This window comes from Pteropus alecto, unplaced genomic scaffold (genome assembly GCF_000325575.1).
Source record: "Pteropus alecto unplaced genomic scaffold, ASM32557v1 scaffold75, whole genome shotgun sequence".
Classification (NCBI taxonomy): Eukaryota; Metazoa; Chordata; class Mammalia; order Chiroptera; family Pteropodidae; genus Pteropus; species Pteropus alecto.
The window spans coordinates 21,717,205-21,742,988 of record NW_006440638.1 but is presented as its reverse complement, the minus strand read 5'-3'; the positions used below and the strand labels follow the sequence as shown (position 1 = coordinate 21,742,988).

The following is a 25,784-nucleotide window of genomic DNA, read 5'->3' as shown; positions in this document are numbered from 1 at the left end:
TCAGCAGGCAAAGACATCATGTTTACATCTGATTAAGCAAGCCAGTTTTTTCACTTTTCCTTGTCCCCTCCCCCATCCTCTGTGCTTAAGAGATAACTCCTGATGATTGCATAAAGCCGAGTTAGCAATTTTAAGAAGAACCAGGTTGAAAAACAGATCGTTTCTGATCGATAGTTGATGAAAATTTTCAAAAGGAATAAAAGTCATATATTACCTATAGGGAAGGAACGCTTGTTTAATGTGGGGTTTTGTTTAGGATTTCTTCATAATTTCTTTGTGCACAGAAATGTTACACTAACTTCAATCCATTACTATTTGGGGTAAAATGGGAGATAGTTGACATTTTAAACTACAAGTTAGTTCTGAAACATTATCCATCCTACCACAGGGTTATTCTAATTAACTGTGCCATACATTCATTTATTGATTCGATTCATTCAGTGATTTATTTATTCAAAGATTCATTCACTCACTCACCCAGAGTTCCTACACGGGCCCATCACGATTCTGTGCCTGGGAATATGAATGTGATTTCAACCCATTTCTTGCCCACTTGGATTTTTTTCTTGTTTCGTCCTATTCTGAATGGTCTACACCTGTTCTGAAGACATGTATAGAACAACCATATGAGATATATATAAAAAAAATTATGTGCTGGCCAACGATGATTTGAAGGCATCAGTCTGCATTATGTAGTCTTTATTCTCTCCCAGAAGGCCCATCCTCCAAGTGTTCAACATGAATTCCTGCTTTTAAAAATGCATAGCTGGCAGAAAGTATGCTTTATTTGATAAACAAATGACTTCCTAAAGAAAGTGAAGAGTCAGGATCAGAATCAGGAGGTTCAGAAATTTTATATTTAGCTCTTGAAAAAACTGGTGCTAAATTGTTGATTAAAAAGAATGGTGATGCCTATATCCCAGAGAATAGTCTAATTAAAACAGACTTTATTGAAAAGGAAGGGGAGGCAGTAAGCAAAGAATCCAAACATTTTCCTACTCAGCTACCATACTCTGAAAAGAGCATGGCCAACTGAGTTCGTGGGAGATCAAACCCTTGCCTCTGGGTCCAGCCTTAACACCACGGTCCCACCAGCAGAGCTAACTGGAATTGACTGCTCAATGGAATTAGTCTTCCATTTTTAATTGGTTAGAAAACTTGCCAAGAAGTTTTGCCTGACAGGCCACTAGGCAGAAAACATGAAGATAAAAGATGGTCCAGTAATTACCAATAGGAATTGAAGAGGATGACTATTCATTAAAGAGGCTATTTTGTGAAGCTAGTTGAAGCTGGCAGGTGAGGAAATGCCGTGAGGGGCAGAGCCTGTGGAAGCCTGCCTCTCATAAATGCTGGACTCCAACCTATCACCTCCGGTCGATGAGGTCACAACCAACTGCAACAGGTCTTGGCAAACAGTTTCCTCCCAAGAGTCAATAAGTCACCTGAAAAGGCTTAGTTCTGACTGTCTGAATGCACCCCAGCATGAATACACAAGCAGTGATTCTGGTGGAGGCAGGGCTGTTTCTTTTGCTATTGTGTGTGCACAGTCACTCAAACTACTCCATTCTGGAACTTCAGGATTCTAAACTTCCTCCAGCAGCTGGAAAATTGCATGTTTGTAATACTCTGCTAATGTGGGAATGGCCATCAACAGCCATCAAAGTGCACGTTTTAACTCAAAAATTTCACTCTTGGAAAGATGGCCTCTTGGATGTGTGCAGAAGTGTAGCTACAAAACTGTTCATAATGGGACTGTTTATATTTTAAAAAGTAGAAATGACCTAAATAACATTTTATATACAGCCCTAAAACAGAATATTACGAAGCCTTTCAAAATAAGGATATAGAAAAAAAATTTCTTGTATATATTTCCCAACTTTTCTATAATAAATATTTTTGTAAAACACCATGCGGAAAAAATTAATTCAAAATTGTACACAGGTTAATGATTAAAGAGTTAAATGATAATTTAAATACATTAGAAAAACATAATACTGGGGTGAAATTTTTGGTAAAAATTTTTATGTGAGACAGAGTCACTTCCATATTTTTAGCTATTAAAATCTGGATTCCATTTCTTAAATTATTCTAAACTTTGCATTGTTATTTATCAAAACCTAGTCAAAAACTAGGAAATAATAAAAAGTCTTTTGAGAAAATGTCATAAAAGCCACATGCTAATACAGCTCATGTACCTCATTTACAGGTATTTTTCCTTCCATAATTCTAAGAAGCCCCAGTACATGGTTATAAAATCTTAAAAGGTTAGCTGCTGACGTGTACATGCGAGGTCTCTCACAGACAAAAATGCTGACAGCAGAGAAAAGTAATAGCCGGCAGCTTGGCAATGTGAAAGGAACTAGAAAAACTGTGAGGAGCTGAACTGTGACCTTAAAAAGCACAAATTCTTTGGGCCAAACAGCCCTAAAACATCAAGAGGCCAATGCATAATAACAGAGTAGTTCTCTGAAAATGGCAAATGATAATTTGTATAACCTGTCAAAGGGAGAACATAACATCTATGTATATAAACTAGATACATTTGTGTATTTGCATATATATGTTTTAAAAGTAAAATTTTATATATATTTATGTATTAGTGTATGTATACCTGTGTGGCATTTAGTTTTGATTTTGTTTTTTAAAGAAGAATGTATGGTGAAATCCAAATATAGCGTAACTTCATTAGTAGTACTGTATCAATGTTACTTTCTTACAGGAACTCTCTATTCTATATTTGCAACTTTTCTATAAATCTAAAATTATTCCGAAGTGAAAGTTTATTAAAAATGCAAAACAAAGAATGAGGGCTTGGTTATTTAGACATTTTCTATACCCTGCTCCCTCTTTCCAAATCTCAAGGAGTCTAGTAGCTGAGGTTTTTCTGATTGGGTTTGCAGGCATCGATTCACTATTGCAAGGACCCTTTAACCCTAGAAATCTACCTTCTTTACAGTCTGGCAGCTCATAGCAAGAAATCACATTTACCCCTTTACCCTCCAAAGAAAGGGAGTGAGCTCCCTTATCAGAGGTTTGCAAACTCTGGGAAAGAAAGTGGTAGAACCCTGTAGGACTCCAGGCGCTCTCAGGCCCGGAAGTGTTTCATCTGACAGGAAGCCCTTTGGGGATGACTTCAACCACCAGATCCCAGGCATTATCTCATCGTGGAAGTGTGTCATCCTCTGCATTTTCCCTCAAGTGGCTATGAGGAAATGGGGATGAGACACAGCTCCAGCAGCCCACCTTGTTTGTCGGTGGATATTTTTAGCACCCTGAGGCAAAGAGGTTGCTTTTTAAGACCATCCCAGATATTCTGCAAAGGAGAGGTGGAACCTTTCTCTGCTACACTCTATAATGAAAAACCCAGGCTGTGCTTAGGAGAGCCAGCCAACAATGGTCAGCAACAGGAAAAAACACTTTGCTTCAGGGGGCCATAAATATTTACTGTGTCCTATGGTATATTTACTATTCAATGGTCATGCAAAGAAATGTTTTAGGACAAGATATGGTCTGTTTCTACGGGATCATAAAGTTTCAAAGCTGGAAAAGAACAGTGATGTCGTCTAGTTGCCACATTTACAGATAAGAACGTTGAGAGTCCAAGCAGACTCCCATCAGATGTCTTCTTTTTAAAGTATCTCTACTACAACACACATTCTTTGAGCCACAGTTCATTGTTTATATGTTTGAATCTCACATGAGATTAGAATTGTGTGTTTGCTGAGGGACTTAGCACAGTGAGCATCATCAGCAGTCAATAAAAGTTTGAGACACCAGGATGGAAGCCCAGCTCTGCACTGACTCATGTTCCCCAGAACCTCTTCACTGCACCTATTTTTAAAACTGAGAAGACATATCCCACTCCTGAAAGGCCAAAACAGCAGCTAGGCGTGCATTGGAAATTCACTTGCTGATATATTGTAAAATGATTACTATTTACTCAAAGATTTTAAAATTATTTTTTACTTATTTCATTAGATAAAGACTAAAATGTTTTCCTCTTTTTAAAAGGTAAGAATATCTAGGATGTTGCTTTATTAAGTTTCACGGGTAAGAAGGTCTACTGAGAAAGAGAAGGCTTTCAAAAATGGTAAAACAAATAAAAATGTTCCTGTATTCACATACACACAGTGAAGCAGTGCCAAAGAAAGCCTCTTGCCTTAGAATATATCTACCTGATCTTAAGAATGCTGAAAACCCTTTCTCTTCAACTCCAATACATGAGTACCTCTAGTTCCTCATCTGTAGCTGAGGTTTTACTGAAACCTCAGCTTTTTTCTTCTGTTACTCTACACTTGACTTTTAGAATGGCAAATTAAGATCCCTAGATATGCCACCCACTTGGCATTTCAACACAAGAGTGAGAAGGATCGACCTTGTCTTAAGTCTTTGTTTAGAGTAGCAATGGTGGGAAAAGCTCAGTCAATCCCACCAGCTAATCTGGCAGAAGCTCTAAAGAAGTGACAAGAAGGAGAACTTAGGGGCTTCCTTAAAGGTAGGCTTCCCAAACTAAATCACTTTTTCAACCACAGCAAACTCCCGTTTGCTCTGTTACACGAGATCTTCGAAGGCCTCCATTTAGGCACAACTTACCCAATTAGTTGCCATCAACTCTGTACCGCCTGTACCGTCCCACCTTCTCCATCAAGGCAGTCACTTGAAAGCCAAGTAACAACAGAGTAAACTTCACTTTTCTAAGTTCAAAGTTAACTAGCAAGCTGAGAGCCAGAGCAGATATATTTGACACAAAATTTAAACACAAGCACTCACATAATCTGATGAGATGTTTCTAAGGCTTTAGTTACATAGTTTCATACTAGAAACTTCACCCCCACAAAGACTATTTAATTAGAAAAATTCTTGGGTGTGATTCTATGCATTTCAGAGCAGCTATGTAATCACTTAGATAATATATTTTACCTTTTTCAGCTATCAGATTTATTTGAAATAGGTAATTTCACGAACGACAGCCAAAATGTTAATAAAAAGAGGACTAAAAGGGAACAGTTTAGTGGAAACCCCCCCCACATACACATACAAATTTCCAAAATGAGAAGTTGAGCACCGAATCATCACCAAAAAATGGCAGCAGCTTTTACAGATGTTGTATTTAATCAAGATCTTGGCAATTATTCTATTATTTGCAAAGACCCTTTTTTCTTCTGATAACAATATGTAAATACTACACATTATGCTTTAGACATTAGTTCAGGTAATCCTTACGACTGCTCAATGAGGTAGAAACCACAGTAAGTAAGCCCACTTTGAGGTAAGGAAATTGAACCTAGGAAGGTTAAGTCCCCAGGCTACTAAGTTAATTGTGGAGGACAGATTTGAACCCAGTTCCTCCCCAAGGCAAAGCTCATCACACATCTGGCAATGTTTCCCCAAGTAGAATTCTACACTAGTAGAATGTGGCATATTAAGATGGATATGGATATATATATGTTTTTAATAGTTATATATGTGTTTACTTTAACGCAGATTGGAAAAAAATTATTCAACTAGCAAATTGTATTTGATTGTATTGCCGAGGATATGGCTAATTTAGCATCAGTTACATACACTGAAAGAGTTAGAAAAATAGTCAAGAATTCTCATGCCACGTCTCCTAGAATATTAAGTGATCTGGCCCACCAAGGGATGGAGTTCATACCAGTCTCATTAGACTGGTACCCAACTGAGTTAATCAGCCTGGACATTAAATGATTCCCAGCAGATGCCTAGAACTCAATTCTTTTACCTTAAAAAAAGAGTTTCTTTTCTTAGCCCTCTCTTCTCCTTCAAATAACCCCTTTGTCACCTCCCCTCTGCCCCCACCACTATACACACCCATCTGGCCCTGGAAGATTACCTTACATAAGGTGAAATGATGGAGACCACAGACGTCTGGAAGGAAGCCAACCTGCTCTCTCATCCCCCTGTCCTGAACATGGCTCATCACAGGACTCTCTCTAGGGTGGCCATAGCTAATTCCAGAGCAAGCACCTTAATCAGACAATGCCAGTCATCAAAGCCCTAGCTGATTTAGAAATCTCTGTGGGGATAAGTCCTCTTGATGATGTGGTATTTTTAGTTCATCCTTTTTCTTTATTGTTGAAATGACTTATAAATAACTGCAACTTTTGGCTATGGCTGTTTGTGAGGTGGGCTGACTTTGTGCTCTACACCTGACTTTTAGAAAAGTAACTTCTAATTACATGAGTAACACATGAATATTTTCTCCTTGTAAAAACTTAAGACATTAAAGATTAGAGAAAGTTTCCTTAGACCACCACTGGGGCCAATACTGGACCCATCCTCAGAAGGAATCTTTTTAATGAATTTAAGATGTTATCCTTATAGACTACATTCCTTTATCTGAACCAAGAGGGAAATCATATAACACCAGCTCTCACCACTAAAAAGACACCAGAAAGCTACAGCAGTATTGGGCTGCACCAGCTCTATTTGATGATGTCTGAATTGAAATAAGTCTTATTCCAAAAATTGGTGCTATATTTTATTCTAAAAATTGGTGCTATATTTTGTGTTTCTTTGTTCATTGATTTTTCCTTTTTTGTTCACAGTGAGATAGAACAACATACATTTTAACATATAGTAGAACTCTATAAGGAGATGATCTCCCTGGGAGAAATGACTTCAAAATTGATTTACCAGCTGCCAGGCCTCAATTCCATTAAGCCACTCTCTCAGTTCTCGACCATTGGAAAAACCATGCCAGTCAGACCATATCTGTCTTCCAAGGCCTCCACTGCCTGGAGAATCAGAGCTAAACTCTTTGGCAAGGCCTCACCAAGGCCAGGTTTGCTGAGTGAATAAATAAAGGCATATGGTAGGACACTTACCACATTGCACTGAAGTTGTTATTGTTCAATGGCTATGACTGTATCTCATTCATCTTCATTTCCCCAGTGCTCAGCATAGCTCTTGCCATGTAGCAGCTGCCCCTAAACTTCTACTGTGATGTAAAATGAAAATGCAGCACCACTTTCCACTTCTCTAAGGATCCCTGAGTTACTTTAGTGGCCTTGGTTCTTGTAATTTGCACTAGTGAAAATGAATCCAGCTTTCCCAAGGTCACTAATCTGTCCATTATATAATAATGTTTTTTTTTTAAATTTTATTTTTTAAGTGAGGTAATCTTTGGTTGACCTCACAGATTGCAAAGACCTTGTCAGTTTACAATCCCTTATTTTTTAAATTTTATATTTTACGCCTATAGCACCTGGTCTTCCTAGGTGGTCTCCATCCAAGTACTAACCAGGCCCGACCCTGCTTAGCTTCCAAGATCAGATGGGATTGGGCTTGTTCAGGGTAGCATGGCTGTAGACCCACTACATAATAATGTTTAATAGCTAACAATACAACACATAATCTGTTTAACAGTCCTAAAATTCCCACTTGGGTTCATAACAATTCTTTCTTCACTCCAATCCAAGGGACTTTTATTTATTCCTTTCATTTGCTATATTTTACTTTCCTTCATATCTCAAAGAAGTGCAAGAACATAAGCACAATTATACAGAAATGTAGAGATTAAAAAATGGGGTTGGAGGAAGTAGAGATTAAATTAAAAGACCAGGTAATGGTCTTATGGCTTATGTTGATCAAACAACAATAAACAAGATTTAGTTGTTAGGGTGAAAATGACTAGAGAAATTCCAGGCCCAGGTGTTGTTTATTCAAAAGGGACACATTTGTGGAAATCATTGTGAATGAGTTCAAAGTATGTGTAAGCTGCTGGATTTGCTGTTTTTGCTGCTTTGAATACTCTTCTGTACACCAGAAATTATACAGTGCTCTTTTAGAACAGAGCTTGCTCAAGGACTAACATCACAACCTTTCCTCTTACAACACCCATCTTTGTATCCAGTCTAACCAAATATATCTTTAGTAAGCCCAGGGCTTCGTAGACTGTCTTCTTCATCTCTCTGTCAAAGCTCTAAAAAGCTAAGAATCATTCATAAGGACAGATTACTATTCAAAGTGTTCCTTTCCCAAGGCGCTTGAATTTTAACAAGGAAAACACCATAAATATTGCAGAACTATTTACAAATTATTTTCACATATGCCATCTTATTTGATGCCCAGTGCTCAGCACATAGTAGGCACTCAGTTGTATTTATTGAATAGCTAGATTAAGAAACAGAGGCTCAGAGAGCTTAAATGACCTCTCTAAGAACACACAGTGAATTAGAGGCAAACAGGGGAGAGGAACATAGATATTCTGATTCCACATTCCAAGCTTCCACTATTCCACCAAGTCATAAACTATAGACAGATTCCCAGGAATTTCAATTCGGGGTGGGGGTAACTTCCCAAATCCCCAGAATTTATTCCACAACAGCAGTTCCTTCTGCTCTACAGCCAACTCAACCTTACCCAAATTGAGGCATAATTCTAAGAATCAAACTTGCACATTCATACCATAATTTAGCCTCATTTTGTCCTTTCGATTCAGTTTCCCAAGCAGTTACTGGCCAACTGTGCTATACATGAAAGATGCTTTCACGATGAAGCAGTGAGGTTGGGGTTCTGAAGGAGCATTTTCTCATTTCTTCCTTCCAAGATTCTCTTGTTTTCCTAGGATTGCTTGAAAATAGTGAACTTCCAATTTTTAAAAAGTTGAGGTCTTTAAGAGCATTTACTCTTCATTTTATAAGCAGTACTTGTACCAACTGACTCAGTGCAGAGCGAGGGGGTGGGAGGGTGGGAGTGAAAGTTAGCACAGCTGCTGCCCCCTCGGAGTTTATGAGGCACAGGAAACAACATCTCAGAGAGACATCATGATCACGATAAGCACCATGAACTAGAGAAAAGTTCGTTGTGGAGCAAAGCAAGACTTGAGCTGAGTAGGAAGTAGCTTTGAAGCAAAAAATGCTAATGTGACATTTAAACTACCTTTAGGTTTAATTTATGGATTAAATGATATGCTGCCTGGGATTTCCCTTAGGATGACAAAAAATAAAGAATGTGCGAATGAGAGAATAGGTAAAAAAAAAAAAAAAAAAGGTAAACGATAGATAACTATTAGAGCTGGGTAAACCAGTATATAGGGGCTTCATTACACTGATCTCTCAAATTTTGTGTATGCTTGAGAATTTCTACAATAAAAAAAATTTGAGGAGTCAAGTCTAAGCTGTGCCATTTGCTAGCTCTGTGGCTTTGGGCAATTCACTTAATTTTTCAGAGACTCAGTTTCCCCAAACATACAATGGCAATGATACTCTCTCCTGTAAGGGCTTTTTTCAGAATTTAATAATAATAAAATATAGGTAATGGGCCTGGTACCGTTTCTGAAAAAATTGGAGGAGCTCAACAAAAGGTAGTTTATTGTGGTTAGTTATCATGTAATAAAAGTTATTTGGGGGTGGTAGTGGAGAGAACACCATTCAACTCTCCCACTAACACATCTTAATACATTTGACGTGGGGGTGGCTTTTTTAAAAGGCTGAACTGAACTCTAATTATTATCAGCAGGTATCCAGTTCTTTATTTAGTAAAACCACTAAAAGAGCTTTATTTTTATCTTAATCAAGCCTCATTCATCTCCTGCAGACATGGGAGCCAGCCTTTTGTGAAGTTACTTCGTTCTGCATGTTCCTGGGGGTTACAAAATAGCACCTAACTGTCCTGTACCTACAAAATCAGGAGGTCTTTCACCAGAAACTTATGTAACTCTTTACAAGTTTGCATGAGAAGCTAGCAGTCTGGTTTATTTAAAACAAAAATAACACACAGTCGAGGTTTTTTTTTTTTTTTCATATGTACATAATAAAATGGTTTAGTGATAGTCTCTGGATTCATTCTAGCAATATAGAGTTACAGCCTTGATCAAATTTCTTCACCTGTTTCAGCTTCATTTTTTCATGTGTAAAATGGGGACAGTGATAGTAGCAATTTCTCAGCGTTGTTGAAAGGATTAAAGGAGAAAATATACATTAAGCCACACAGTAAAAGCTCAATTACTGTTAGCTGCTTTTATTAATTGCGTAGTATGACCTCAACCAGAAAGCTCTCACACTGATATCACCCTTCCCTTCCATGATGCCCATGGCCTGTTGCCTTAAAGATGATGTTTTACCAACTGTAGTAGCCCAAAATACACAATCACTCCCCACTTCTGGGTGAAACAACAAGAAATTTAATTACCAGAAAAAGAAAACACACTTTGTTTTCTATTTCTAGATACCAATCTTAAAGTAGCACAAAGAGTGGAAGAGTGTATCTGAAATCACATTTTCATCTAGGTTGGCTGTTTCTAGAATTCAGAGAACAATGTATTCTAAAAATACTGTGCCTGAATCTTCCCGTTTCCCGCCTCAGAGGGCTGCCTTAACACTCCAGCCGGGACATGACAGCTGAAAGGGCCTTTTGGAAAACATGCCTTACAAAATGTAGTCCCTGTGCCTTAGATCTTATCAATTTTGGCTCAAGATCCAAAACTAAGTTGCTTTATACATTTTCAGAATTTTAAGCAGTGCTTCCCCCACCACAGTAACACACTGCCAGATACTTATCAACAATGTGTTAAAGCCCTATTTGTTTAATTGATACTTTCTCACATCATCCATCATATGTAGGTACCAGACACTGCAGTTCTTGGAATTTCTGAACATGCAGGCAGTCCCCATCGGATGAAATAGTTGTGCACCAAAAGTTCTTTGTAAACTTGGTTATTTGGAACCTGAAATGACTTTATGTACAGTGTTTACAATATACCTGCCTAGCATTATGTGAGGCACCTAGAGAGAGACCAATTAAAACGTACATTCCAAGTCCTCAAGGGGCTCAAATTCTTATTTCTATTTTTATTTATCAGTCATTATATAGAGCTTACTAATATCGGACACTGTGCTAACCACTTTACAAATATTAACTCATTTAATGTTCGTAATAACCTTATGAGATAGATATTATTATTATCCTCATATACAGATGGAGAAACTGTAACACAATGGAGGTCAAGCAACTTGTTTAAGGTCAGTAGTAAGAGAGTGGAGCTGAAACACCAGGTGGTCTGGCTCCCAGGTTCATCTATGTACTTATTTACCATATTGCCTTTCAGTAAGGAAATGCCCTCAAACTCCACCTGAGGTCCCCACTGTGTGCTGGAATGTATGCCTGTGTCCCCCATGTCCCCACTTCCTCTTGCCTGCTGGGCACTCTCTCTCCCTTCCTCCTCTTCCCTCCCCCCCATCCTTCTCTGCTCCAGTTACTGACACAAGGCCATTGAGCCATCACTAACGCCTTCCCTGCTGCCCCTCCCTCCCCCTTCCTGTCTCCTAGCACTCTGGATTCCACTTTAAAACTCACTTGCCTCCTGCCCTCCTTCTGCATCCCTGTCACTCCTCACCTGGACTATTTCCATAACCTCCTAATGGGTTCTCCATTCCTCAATCCTTTCTCCAATACTTTCTTTTCTTAAACGGACAAACAAAAACAAACCCTGTTATTAGCGAGGTTTGTTTGTTTGTTTTTTTTTTTTAGTGTATAAGTAACACATAATCTTTGCGGAAAAAAGTAGAAGATGCAGACAAGCAAAAAGAAGAAAATTAAAATTACCCAAGGACTATCCCCAGAGGTAAACTTTTCATCAAATTATTTCAGATCTTGTCTCTCTTTATATATAATATATACACTAACATCAGTGGTATCCATCGTTTACCTATGAACTCTACTTTTTAACAATGATTCAAAATTTTTAGGTTAATTGGGTCACATCACGCATGGGGAAGAAACTTCCAGCAGTTCTAGGTGGAATCCAGCCTTGTAGATTTGACCTCTGTACCCAGTGTCACCTGACTCATCCTGGGAGGGTACAGGCAGCCCTGAAGACCTGCGAGTCTCCCTACACCAGCAGTCTCCAATCTTTCGGCACCAGGGACCAATGCTCCTATGAGAATCTAATGCCCGATGATCTGAGGTGGTGATGCTAGCGCTGGGGAGCGGCTGCAAATACAAATGAAGCTTTGCTTGATTGCCTGCCACTCACCTCCTGCTGTGAGGCTGGGTTCCTAACAGGCCACGGACTGGTACTGGTCCCGAATACTGGTCCCTGCCCTACACTATCTGACTCATTCTGCTCCTATCCCAGCATTTTCCAACCCTGGGCTTTGTTAGGTCTCTCCTATGCAGAGAAAGCCCACCTCAGAGATGTGGTTCATTGCAACAAAAAATGCCCTACTGTAGAAATAAGAAACTTCCTCCTGAGCATCCTCCAAGATGAGAATCTCTGAGGGCCCCACGTCCCCCTGCATGTTCTAATCCTACTTCATTACTCATTCATCTCTTCATATCTGGAGCGCTTTTATCTCACAGAATGGAGAATGTGAGTAAGTGTTCTCTTCTGGTTTTATTCTCTTGCAGTTTCATTGAATTGAATCAGAGCCAGAGGTGTTGGAGATCTGAAGAAAAGGTGACCTGACCCCCATCATAGGACTAAAACCCAGGAGGCACAATCTGACAAGCTGCCTGACTCCCCCTGCATGCTGACATCACCTCTGGAGGACACCCCCCAGCCCCAAGGTCCAAAGTGGTGTTTTCTCAAATGCATAAATGCATCAGCAGAAAGCTACAGAACTTAGCCCCTTTCCCTTTACTTCTGCAGATAAAAATCATGTCTCATTCTCTTTTGTTTCATGGGATTAAAGGAAAAAGAATTGTCAGAATTGTCACAAGCTGATTCACATGCTGTTAAAAACCTCTGCTTGTATAATATATATGCCTTTCTTAATGGTCAACTTGGAGAAGAAAATGTGAAATATGTAGCTGGTAATCTTTCCAGCTTCAGGCTGGGATGGCTGATTCATCAAACCTCAACCTGAAATGTCCATTTTATCCTCTCAACCATTCCCCTGACTCACTAGAATTATTACTTCCCAAAGAGGAAGACTGGCTGCTCAATGGATGTATAGATCATGCATTGCATTTAAAAAATAGCGAAAGCGAAGGCTAAAAATAGCCAGAGAGAGCTTCAGTTGAGGGTCTCTATTTGAAGTTCAAAAGATTTTTTTTAAAAAGAAAACAAGACCTCCCAGAAACAGCAGATTTTTAAACATTGAATTTACTCCGTAAATGGAAATCTATGTACATATGTTGAAACTCATTTCTTATTTCTTTTAATACTTTCTTCTAGTACCTGAGCAGCGGTAACAGAACAGATGACAGAGCATTATCAGAGGAAAATTTGGCAAAGATGACAAGTCAGAAAACTACTGACCAAAAGGTCTGATGATTGTGTAAAAGAAAGTCGACACTTTTTACCCTCAAAAATATAACTGAGTTACCTTGTGATTCAGGGTAACTGGTTGGTTTGTTTGTTTGCTTGTTTGTTTGTTCAGTAGGCTGTTTTGTTAAGAACCAAAATGAATGAATGCTTTAAAATTTACACACTATGAATCCTCCTCTTTTTCCTTTTCTTTGTTGAACATTTGTGAAGCACATACTATGTGCCAAGCATTGCAGGTACTTACATAGCAAGTGAAAACACAGGCTCCTATGGAAGCCCTGCGGAAGACACATCTCACTCTGTTTGAGGGTCAAGGAGGGTTTCTCAATGGTAGTTACAGAGAAAGCAGAGATCTGAGGACAATCAGGCACGGGTGAGGACAAAGGAAAGAAAATTCTAGGCAGAAAGACCAGCAGGCAGACAGGACTATGGCTGAGAATTCCAGTCCGTTCAGCTAGTTTAGAGAGAGGGGGAAGAGGAATGGTGAAAGACGCAGGTGCAGGCAGGGGCTGGGTCTTGAAAGCCACATTTAAGAAGCAGGCTTTATCCTCAGGATTTCTCTAGAGGGAATATGAGGAGGCAGAGAAAGGTGTAAAGTGGCAGAGCAACAACCCAACAACTTGTATTTTAGGAAGGTCCCTCTGGCTTCATGAGAGAATGGATCTGAGAGGGCGGAAAGAGGCAGGGTATTCTAGTTGACAGCAGGAATGCAGGCCAAGGACTGAGTGTAGAAAACTGGAGGATTCCAGAGATACTTAGGAGGCAGACAGGTCAAGACTTGGTGAAAGATTCAGTGTAGGAAATGAGGGAAAAGTAAGAGGCCGTGCTACCTCTCAGGTTTCTGGTCTTGGCGACTGTAGGTACTATTCAGGGGGGATACAAATACCTTGAGGAGCAATAGGTTCGGGAAGCTGGGGAGAAGGGGAGGAGTTTGTACCTTAGACGCATTAAAGCCTAAAAGAGACACTCAAATGCACCTGTCCGGGATGCCTCACTTAGGATCCTGATGGTTGTCCCCATTTAAGGGATGGCCACAGGAAGAGGAACCCACAAAAGAATCCAAGGCAGAGTGGCCAGAAAGGTGAGGGTGAAATAGGAGGTTGTGTGGTCACAGAGGCTAGGGGAAGGGAGCACCGGGTCAGGAATGGTCAGTGGTGCCATGCAGCAGAGATCAGGAGGGAAAAAGAGCCATTAAAGGTAGCCACGGCATGACCTAGTGGCCAAGGCAGTTGAGTAATTTATTTGACACCAACATACGAGTATGGCTATAAGTTCAGGTGAAGGAGGAATCCAGACTGGAGGAATACAGACTGAGTAAAGCTGAGGAGAGTGGAGAGGAGAGAATTGGAGGTGAAGAGCAGGATGGAGGGATGCCTGTGGTCACCAAAGGGTTTTCTTTGTGACGAGAAAGACTTAAGGCTGTCAAGCAAAATTACTGTTCCCGTTGTTATTGAAATGATAAAATGATTTCCCAAAGAACGTGGAAGAACAGGATTCCAAACATGTGCTTTCTGACTTAAAAAAAGTCTCATCTTGGTAGCAATAATGGACCTTTATTAATATAAAAAGAAGTACTCTGGGCTGCCTGCCCCTAAATGACTTCAGCAACTACAGCACTGAAGGGGAAAAAAGTTATAATGCTGAACCAAAGCTTTCCAAAATTTGTGACGTATATGGTACCCGTGATAGATGACAGTTGCCGTTAGTAAAGGCATTCAAATATTTACCCTTAATGCTAAAATAAAAGAAAATTTAACTTTGAAAACTACACCCCCCAAAAAAGATAAGTGTCATTTTTCAATTTCACTACTTGGCTTTCCAAGGGCTTCTTTTCTTGTGCCAGCCATGTCACTTCATTCAGTTTTATTCTAAAAACCACAGGGCTCAACAGTGAAGAGGAAGATGGTGGATCTGGGGGCCTAACCTGGTGTCTGTTGGAGGTGTCTATCAGGGGGTTAGATTGATCTAAATCCATAACCAGACCATCCTGGGACATGATCATCAAAAATGCACCAAGCCACATGAAATACACATAACTCAGGGAATACACATAAACAAAGAGTGGAATAATAAGGGGAGGGATAAGAGAAAGAAAAGAACCTATGTCTAATAAGTGTCGGGAAGGACAATAACAACATTTTTAGAAGTTTCAACCTCCTTCTCAAGCCCTTTGCCCTAGAACCTTCAAATACCAACATGGGACTGAAAGATTCTTATCATCAAATATAATACTGTAATTTCACTTGTCTGTTTATTGCTGATGACATGACTATTTTTATTACTGTCTAATTACAACTGTAATTCATGAATATGCATCCTCCTTACAAGAAGGCTCCCTCTTCCCCCTTCCCCAATACTACACTATAACCTGACACGCATCCTCTACCTCCATGCCTGGGGAGCTCCCTTCTCTGCTGCAGAAATACAGGTGGCTCTCTTTCCAGATTTATCTACTTCTCTCTCTACATATACACGTATGCACACACATGCACCCATATACACATACAGACATACACACATAGACCCATGCACACATATATACACATACACACACACACACACACACACACATATATACACATATATATACATATATATCTTTTGTTTTAGAATTTTCCCGAAGAGAACCAAATTCTATTCCATCTTGAGTACTTTTTTAATTACATGGGATCCATCACCATAGCAGCTGACACTTCTGCTATAATAAACCTGGAATTAAAAAAATCTAGAGGTTTTCCAGAGCTTGGTTAGAGGCTTTGCCCTGCCTCTCAAGATCAATTGACTTGCTTCTTCATAATCTAAGTAAGGTCTAAGCAATGTTATTTCTTTGAAAAATTATATTAGAGCTTTCAAATCCCTGTCACACACTCTTCCCTTAAAACTAATTATGGAGACCAAAGCCTGTTATACAAGCATCCGAGTCTACAGCAATGGACCATATTTCTTCAGCTGCCAGATCACATGGCTGATAAGAAGGCCAAGACAAAGGCAATAACTAAAAAAATTTTTTTCTAGAATAAAAAAAGGCCCAGATATTTGAAAAAATAAAAACTGAAAAGATTAGAACTATTTCCATCAGAACTCATTCTAAGTGGTTATTACTGTGTAGACCAAAAAAAAAAGAGAGAGAGTTCTATAGAAAGCAATCTCACAGGGTGATCTGATCATAAATTTCAAACCAGGTAGGTCAAGGTGGGTAAGTCACACCACAGACTTATAACTTTTTGGTTAAAAGTTTATCTTTGCCTTAAGCAAGCCCTGCCCATTGTTTCTGTGCATCTAGGTTAACATACGTTTGAAATAAACCTTAACTGTCCTCAAAATCCTACACAATCTCAACTACCCTGTAATCCCAGCCCCAGGTTGCTTCCTCCCACCTTCATGTAATCTTTCTTACATTCTCTCCTTCATCGTAAATGTATAAAAGAAACTGCAGGGAGCGGGTAGGTAGGTGGGGTAAAAGGGGCCAAATATGTGGTGACATTAAAGAATTAAAAATTAATTAATTAATTAAAAAAGAAAAGAAAAGAAACTGCAAACTTACTCTGTAGAGCATTTGAGGTCTTGCTCCCTGGCATATGTCATCAGTTTGGCTCAAATAAACTCTTATAAAAATTATCTACAGGCTTGGATGTTTCTTAAGTCAACATTTACTTGGCGTAGTGAAGCAGGATTTGGAAGAAGCCCACCCAGGTTCACACTTTGGACCCTGATCTGGTGCCAGGTACAAGAAGAGGCCATTGTGCCCCCACCAGCTCACCACTTCACAGTGCATGAACTTGGGTGAATTTCTCTCAGAATCCTGGGCCTCCTTGCTTTAAGTAGCAGGCTATTGCTTTATTTGAGCTGTTTTTAAAAAACCCTCAAGGTGGATAATGGTTGAGATAACTTAGGGAAAGGGAAAAATGTATTGCTGCTTTTAATTTCAGGCTTTTAATTGGATTGCTTACTGAGAGTCCGAACAAAATCTTTGCTGGGTTAATGAGAAACTAAACTCTCTTTAGCTCTGAAAGATAAAGTACACTTGCTTCCCTAACCTGAATAGTCAATGGGGTAAAGATAGTTGTTCAGATCCCAGAATGTGGAGTGAAGGAGATTGGCACTAGGAGTCATCCAGTGCAGTACTGCAGCCCATGCTGGCGGGAGCCCCAGAGAGAAGGGCAGGGCACCCAGGAATGAGTTCACCTTAAAGAGGGGCCTGAGCACTGGAAAGCGTAATGGTTCTGGCGGCATCCAGTAAATTCTCTCTGACCCTTGCTCTGGTATTCTTAGGTGACTAAGAATCTTTGTGGGGATGCCTAAGGAAAAATTTCCTCTCCTCTAGAGTGTGAAGCAATCCTATAGGGATATCCGCAGCATTTGGCGTATCCGGAAATGCCTTGTCTGGAGATGTGCATGTAAGGTCTGGTTTTCCATGGAAGTTTGTTCAGACCCTACAGATCTCAAAATTAACACAGGAAATCGTGCCTCCTAGGCCCACAGGACCTACAGCTGTTAGCTTCCCATTTATAACTACGATGGCTGAGATGAGGATCCTTTGATACTTCTAAATTAATCTTTGCGTGCATAATTAGAAAAAGCGGGCTACAAAATTAGCCAGAATGAACAGAAAACATACTTCACTGGTCACTGAAGCTTCAAAAAGAGGATTTAAATAAATAGATCAACCTATGATGTCCTTAGGTTTCAACCCAATTCTTTGACTATTAAAAATGGCCGTCCTTATTTTATAAGGGGGAAGGTCATTTGGAACTTGACTTGTGAGAGACATAAAAATTATAAATGTCTCCAGGGCAAAATTTGGATCCAATTGTTCTTTTATAAACTAGTGAGTTTTTCGCATGGCTAAACGGTTTTTGTGTCTGTCTGGTATGTGTTGTAAATGTAAGATAATTTTCTACCTCCAGATGACATTGTTAAAATTAATTTAAAGGCAAGCATTTGTAAGAATTAGGTATTCTAAAATTCTCAGAAACTCAAATGCTTTTCAAGTTCATGTGATCTAAGATTAATCCTTAGTAAATAAAAGCTAGCTTAAGTTTGTTGGTTTAAGTAAAACAGAAATGTCTTTATTTTGCCTGGGTTTTACAAAAATAAGTCCATGTTAACAGTTGACTTTTATGTCTATTTAAAAGGTTGCTAGAGGATGATCTGATCATAAATTCCAAACTGGGCAGGTCATGATGGGTAGCCAAACCTCAGGCATACAACTTTTTAGAAAAAAGTTTATCTTTGCCTTAAGCGAGCCCTGTCCATTGTTTCTGTGTATCTAGGTTAACATACCTTTGAAATAAATTTTAACTGTCCCCAAAAGAGCAGATAATCTCAATTACCATGTAATCCCAGCCCTGGGTTGCTTCTTCCCACCTTCATGTAATCTTCTTTTCATTCCTTCCTTAATCTTAAATGCATAAAATAAACTGCAAATTGTTATCCTCTGAAGCATTTATCTCAGTTGAGATCTTGCTTCCAAGCGTATCCTGGAAAAATATGGCTCAAATTTTTATAAAAATTCTCTACAGGTTTGGATGTTTCTTATATTGACTTTCCTCAACACTGAAATGAAAAGAAATTTTTTAAAAAGCTACACCTATAGTGGACACTGTGGGTTGCCTTCCTTATAACTATTCCCTCTTTCTCCATCTTATGGAAACTCTGCTCACCCCTTGCCCACTGAGTAATTCAAGTCAATCTGCATGGCATTCCTTTGGAGACTGCTATTGGCACAGGGATGAGAATGTGGCTTAACGTACCTAATTATATTAAAATGGAAGCACATTGCCCAGTGGTTATTGTCAGCCATCTTGCAACTATGAGGGGCACCAGCCTGAAGAGTGTAGAGAGTCTGAGGAGATGGAAAGGACCTAGGTGTTTGATGAGAGTTGAGGAACTGAGTCAGTCAACCACTGACCAACCTACCTCTGTACTTACTCTGTGACATAAAGCGTCCTTACTGTCTAAGGCTCTGTGAGTCAGGATTTCTGCTGCTTTCCCAAACTGATGCAACACCTGGGAGTAGAAATCTGGTGCCATTTTCCAACCTATAAATTTTATTTCCTTCACTGTCATTCACATAACGCATTTGTTGTATCCACAGGCAACATGCAAAATGTTGAATACATTTTCCTAGGTTTTGAAGGAACTTTTTAATGGTTTAAGCCTAGCGATTAAATACATATGATAACTGCCTGCTACCACAGAGAGTTAAAGAGAAGAAAACTTAGCTCTGATACTGAGCCCCTGCCAGTGTCTGTAAAGGTACTAGGGGCTGGGGCTACAGCAGGGAAGAGGACAATGGAAGTCCCTGTCTGTGTTTGTGGATTACCTTCTAATGAACAGTAATAACTACCAAGAGGAAACACTGGGGGAGGGTGGGGCATACTTTAGATAAGGTTATCAGAGATGATATTAGGGATGGCCTCTACAAGGAGGTGGCATTGAAAGCTGAAATCAGGACAAGATGGGAATCAGACCTGGAGGAAGAAGAAAGACAGGAATAAACCTGGCATGCTTAAGGAGCATTAGGAAGTTCTGGTTTACTAGAAGGAACCAAGAGCGGGAGGGTGAAGAAAATGAGATTGGCAGGTAGACAGGAGTGTAGACACATAGGGCCCTGTAGGCCAAAGAAAGTGGATCTGTATTTTATTCTAAGTCAAGAATTTTTCATTGTTTCTGTGCCATGGACCTCTTGGGCAATCTACTAAAGCCTATGGACCTCTTCTTATAAAATAACAAAACAAAATGCACACAAAAAATTAGGAATATGAAAGACCACAGGTAGGGGCGAGGGGGCAGAAAGGCAATGGGGATGATTTATTCTGGCAGGGAGGAGTATTTTATCATTGACATAGTTTAGAGTTGCCTGTATAGACTGATAATAAAAGCAGCTAGCCTTGAAGTCCACTTTTGATTGCTTTTAAATTCTTCAGCCAATGCATCACCTTACTGCATGAAATCGGGCTATTGCTCTCATCATCCCTCTACCATGCCTTGGTACATTTCTGATTAAGGATACCCATTAAAATATAGTTATTGACATATTTAAAAAACTAATTTATCATATGGTAACACGGTTTCTTTGTTCGTGCTTTAAATAAAGTCTGTTGGTGGGTCTAACAGCTACTGTCATTTTGAATAATCATGAGCATATATGATATTTTGAGATATATGCAACTAGGATAACGTGAAAAGAAAATATCCATGCATTCTTTTGGTGACAAAGACACAAGTACTGATGAGATTTGTTGCCCTCATTTATAATGAAAGGAAATGTAAATTTCAGTTAGCGAAAATAAAGATGTAATTTTTTTCTACTCTAAATTTATAGACCCCATGGAAGTCGCTGAAGAGTTTGACTAAGGGGTGTAAAATGATCTGATTTATGGTTTTTAAAAAGATCAGCCTAACAGATGGTGGGGGGTGAGGAAAAGAAAATGCACCAGGGTGGCTTCCTGTTCAGAGCTGGCAATGGCCAGCTGTAAGGAAGGGTGATACCCGACTTCACTTGCTGAAAGGCTGCTAAAGAACAGAAGATCTGTCTTTATGAGCACTCTCTGGGTTCACAACGAATGCAGTAATACCACAGAAATAAAGTGTCTCCAGTCCTCTGCTATAGGAAAAGGAGAGGAGGTTCATGGCCAGGAAAGAGCCCCGTGCGTGGCAGTGAGGTTCAGAGCAAAGAAACCTCCACCTCAGTTTCCTGTAAGATGGATCTGATAATAACTACCTCCCAGGCTGGTTCTACAGACAAGAGAACCAGCCATACACAGTGAGTCTCAGTCATTGATGGTTAGTGCCCTGGTGGGACCATCCTCTTCTGACAACCTCTGTTTGGCACCTTGGTCATCAACTTCAGAGGGAGGGTGGAACATAGAGGAGTCTTAGGCGCTATCTCATCTTGTTAAGGGATGGCCCCAGATGATCCAGAAAACCAGGAGCTGATGGGGACTGGACCTCAATTCTGTTATCTAGGGTTGCAGCAAAACTAACAGAAGATCCTCAAATAACCAGAATTTAAAACCTAGACGGCAGAGGTGAAAACATGCAAAAGGAAACCTGAGACCAGATGAGAATGTGGAGCAGTGGCTAAAGCAGGGGCTCCACAAGGTTCTCCAGATCTGGGCTTTCTTCTCTTGATGCATTTGTAGAAGGGGGCCATGGATCACATGCTTCTTAAAGGGAGCCTGTGTTTGTAATGAAGTGGGGTGGGGAATGGGGTGGCCTAGACCTGCTGGGCCCCAAGAGAGGGGCTGCTTGGAGCCTTGCAGGGAGCGAGGAGTAGAGACCACCACTGCCAAGTCCTATCTCAGCCCAAAAGCTCCTGCCAGACCGCACTCCCTCTCTCCCTAAAATGGAGAATGTGCCTCACTATACTTTTCCTCCTTTCTCACTTCTAAGGATCACTGAAACCTTCTAACCTCATTTTTTAGGATTTTTGGTTTTTTTACTCTTCTCTTCCAAATGTCTCCAATCTAAGAAGCAGCAGCTCTACTTCCACTGGTCTAGACCTATAATAGTCTTCAAGTGTCCTCCAAACCCCTACAACAGTGATAGAGTATACTAAAAAACAGGGGGTTTCCTCTGGCCAATCCAATACAAAGTCAAAAACACAGATTCTCATCCATAACTTGAAATGGGGGAGCAAAAAGAAGAGTAAGTCCCTGACCTCCTCGCCATCCACCATTTGGTAATTTACAAAGAACAGCACAGAAGCAAAGGCATGGTGAGTGGACCCGAGCAGGAGCAGTCTGTCCTCCTTTAAGTGTCAGAGATTCAACGAGAACCCCGAAAATGACCTAACAACCACCCGAGAACCTCTCTACATCACAAATCCTCCCACCTCCATGCCCACTTTGAATCTATTTTTTTATGTTTGACGTTTGCGGAGCCAGCATCAAACTACTTTTTAAGAGGGTGGGAGAATACTCCTTCCCTAAGTCCCTGCTCCTGCTCCAACCGCTGAACAAAAAGCTTTTATCAGGAGAATTTCACTGAGCTGCATGGCACAAAGAAAGCAGTCCGCTTGCAGTCTGGAGGTCAACAGTGCTGCACTTGTTTGAATTTGTGGCTCCTCAATGAGGTCAAGGCTAAACTGTATCCACCTCACCCGCGGGATCTCTGTGGCAGTGTACATTCATTTAAAGACTCACACAGGACGAGGCTGCCGTGGGCAGCTGACCGAGGCTGACCAGCAAATTATACCTCCTGCCTTTCCTTTGGCCCTGTCATTAGATTTTTTTTCTTAGGTCAATGAAATGTTATTAACACTCCTCCACTGGAAAATGTTTGTGGTTGCAGCAAAGCGTGCCTGTTACAGCCGCTGACAAAGGATTCCAAAATCGTAGGACACAAGAGTCAAACGAAGCAAAAACAGCAAAAACTCCTCTAGCTTTTTCCACTTCATTTAGGGTATATATACTGGACAGCTTTATTAGAATCTCTGCTTTCACTCCTACTCATACGAAGGGTTTTGTTTTGTTTTTCTAATGAATCACATCTGGTGTGTTTTAAAAAGGCATCCGTTATGAACTGAATGTTTATGTCCCCCCAAAATTCATACATTGAAGCCCTAACTTCCAGTGTGATGGTATTTGGGGCATGTGGGAAATATTTAGGTTTAGATGAGGTCTTAAAGATGGTGCGGGGTGGGGGTGGGGACATGATGGGATTAGTGTCCTTATAAGAAGAGGACGTAAGATCAGAGCTCTCTTTTCCTCAGGTGAGGACACAGTGAGAGGGTGAGAAGTGGCTGTCTGCAAGCCAGGAAGAGCTCTCTCAACAGGAACTGAATCTGCTGGCACACTGATCTTGGATTTCCCAGCCTCCAAAACTGTAAGAAATAAATGTCTGTTGTTCAAGCCACCCAGACTATGGTATTTTGTTATAGGAGACTAAGAATCCTAATTAAACCAACACCCTTGCTTAACTACCTCCCTACCACCAATAGTGACTCCCTACTGTTCTTAGAATAACAATCTAAATCTTGAGCATGTCCTTTGAGGCTTTAATGGTCTGGTTCCTAGTCTCACCATCTCTACCACCTAACAACCATACTTGCCTTCAAAGCAGCATGCTCCATCCTGCCACAGGACCCTTGCACATGCTGTGCCCATGCTGCAACTCTTTTACTTTCTCTTTTAACCTAGTTAACATTCTCCCTTCTTTCCTATCTCACTTCCCTGAAGAAGCCTTCCTTAACCTTTCATGACTAGGTCAAGGTTCTTGGTTAAATGCCCTCATAACAGCTTGCTTCTCACTTTCAAAGCTGTTACTTCCACTTGTGATTATATTTTTGTTCCTGTGATTATTAAATAATGTCTGCCTCCTCCATTGGGCTGGAAGTCACCAGAACCTTGCCTGGTTTGTTCACCATTTTAGCCTCTCACCACCAACACAATGCAAGTGTAGGAGATGCTCAATCAACATGAATATGATGAAGAAATAAATGAAAAAATGAATTTAAACATACATGCAAGGTCCTTGGGGACCTTAGAGTCTAGACCTTTCTTCCAAATCACTTGTACATTGGGCTGAGAAGCTATTCAGTGATCACTGCCACTTTACACAGACCTTTCTAGGAAGAAGAAAATTAAACTTGATATTCTTCCTATCTCAGGAGCATGCTTGCTTCTCTAAGACCACATCACATAAAATGTAAAAACATTTAAAGTCTACTCACTAAAATGTCACTCTTCCACCAACAATGCGAGACCTTCAGTCAAACATAAGTTCCCAAACTAAACAAAAACTCCAGGTCCCAATGGCAGTTTTGCTCCTTACTGAGGTTTCCTGGGAGCCCATAAATCAAACCCTTCATTATATAACACACAGAGATAACCCTCCCTTCATACCATCCCTGTTTTCAGACACATTCTTCATGACTGTCTCCAGCAGCCAGCTCATTTCTCATTTCAGACACTCCTCCACTTCCCCGCAGGGACAGCATGCACACGGCAGGCCTATTTCCGCAATCTGACAATAATTTAAATTAAATTTCAGCCTCAATTGCTAGCTGTATCAGGGAGAGAGACCATCATGGAGGAATGCAGTAAAACTTAAAGCAGCAATGTGGCAGAGACACAATGTGCCAGATCACAGATTAACCAGAAGAAAAATGATTCTGCTATGGCAGAGAGAGCAGGGCAAACACAAAGTTGTCAACAGCTATGGAAAAGGCACTTCAGAAACATAATCACGAGCATACTTTCTTTTCCATGTGCAGATGAAACAATGTGAACTATTGACTATAAAGGAAGATCATTTATAATTTTTTAAGCCAAAGTTTATTTGGCTAAACATAATATTCAAATTTGTGAAAACCAAACCAAGTTAAGATGTTTTTTCTCTCTTCGATCTCCTCTATGAAATTTAGTCAATTCCTGTGGCTTTGACATTTAGACAGGTGGCTGGTGAGGTGCCGTTTGAGAGCACAGACAGCTGATTCAAAGTGCAGCCTCCTCTGTCAGCTATCGATGAATCATTATCTGCCTTTGGGTTATTAGCAAATTTTAAAAAGCCCACCTTTCTTTTAAGTTATTAGCATGATTAAGCTGAGGAGATCATCAGGTCCATTTTGGGGCCCATTCAGCACCTCTTATTTAGTTTTCCACTGTCCTTGAAGCTACTTGTTAATAAAAGGCATTTAAAACCACAACCTTATTTATCTTCTTCAAGTAAGATAAGCTAAACACACAAGGTAAAAGGGGTGCGGCAGCAAGGCAGGTGCTCTGCATCACTTTCCCAGGTGAGGCTCCTCCACTAACCCTGGAGGGCAAGTGGGGGAAGAATTCCACCCAGGTCCAGATGGGAGAACCTGGCACATTCTAGTCCCTACGAAGCTGGGTGTCTCCAAAGTAGCTTTCTTATTTTCTTCACAGTATTGAGAATGCTCATAAATTCAAGACACACTCACATTTCAATATAATCACCAGGACACATTCCAAGGTGAGATACAAATGGCGGACTGGCAGTCCACTGTTTTTAAATGGCCTGGAATACACTCCTTTCCATTAAATGGATCAACCAGAGATGAGTGTGACTGACAGCTCCTTATATGCCTCTCTCCTTCTCTGACCACATGGTGGGCACGAGGAGCAGTGCTCTGCGCTCCATAAATACCAGTTAAATGGAGAGAAATTGAGACTTCAAAGGGGGACGGTTTTCATTTTAACAGAAAATTTCCATTCCTACCATTATCTTGAGTGATTCCTGCAGCACCAGCTGAGTTAGAGGCGAAAGCACTGGCATGAGCAACTCCACATCTGTAGAAATCATGGGTACATTCCACATTGCTTACATCCCCTTATCTTCGGGCTGATTTATTTTATTAGCCTGTAAAAGCCTGGTGTTATTTTCACTTATCTTGCCTTGTGCACCACAAGGTCTCTTCAGGTAGGCCTTGATTTTGCCTCTTGTTTTATGGCTTTTCTTTAAAAAACGAGGGAATGCAAATATGTATATAGAGAAAGACAGACATTCTTAAAATGCTGTCGAGATAAGGCCAGTTTGTGTTTACAGTAACTTTCTAAAGACAGCATGAAGCATATGAACA

The 25,784-nt window shown here is 40.2% G+C and overlaps 1 pseudogene; it reads right to left on the bottom strand.

The window, feature by feature from the left end:
* Positions 1 to 7,216: 7,216 nt before the first annotated feature.
* Positions 7,217 to 7,334, bottom strand: LOC112484512 (annotated as a pseudogene).
* Positions 7,335 to 25,784: the final 18,450 nt, after the last annotated feature.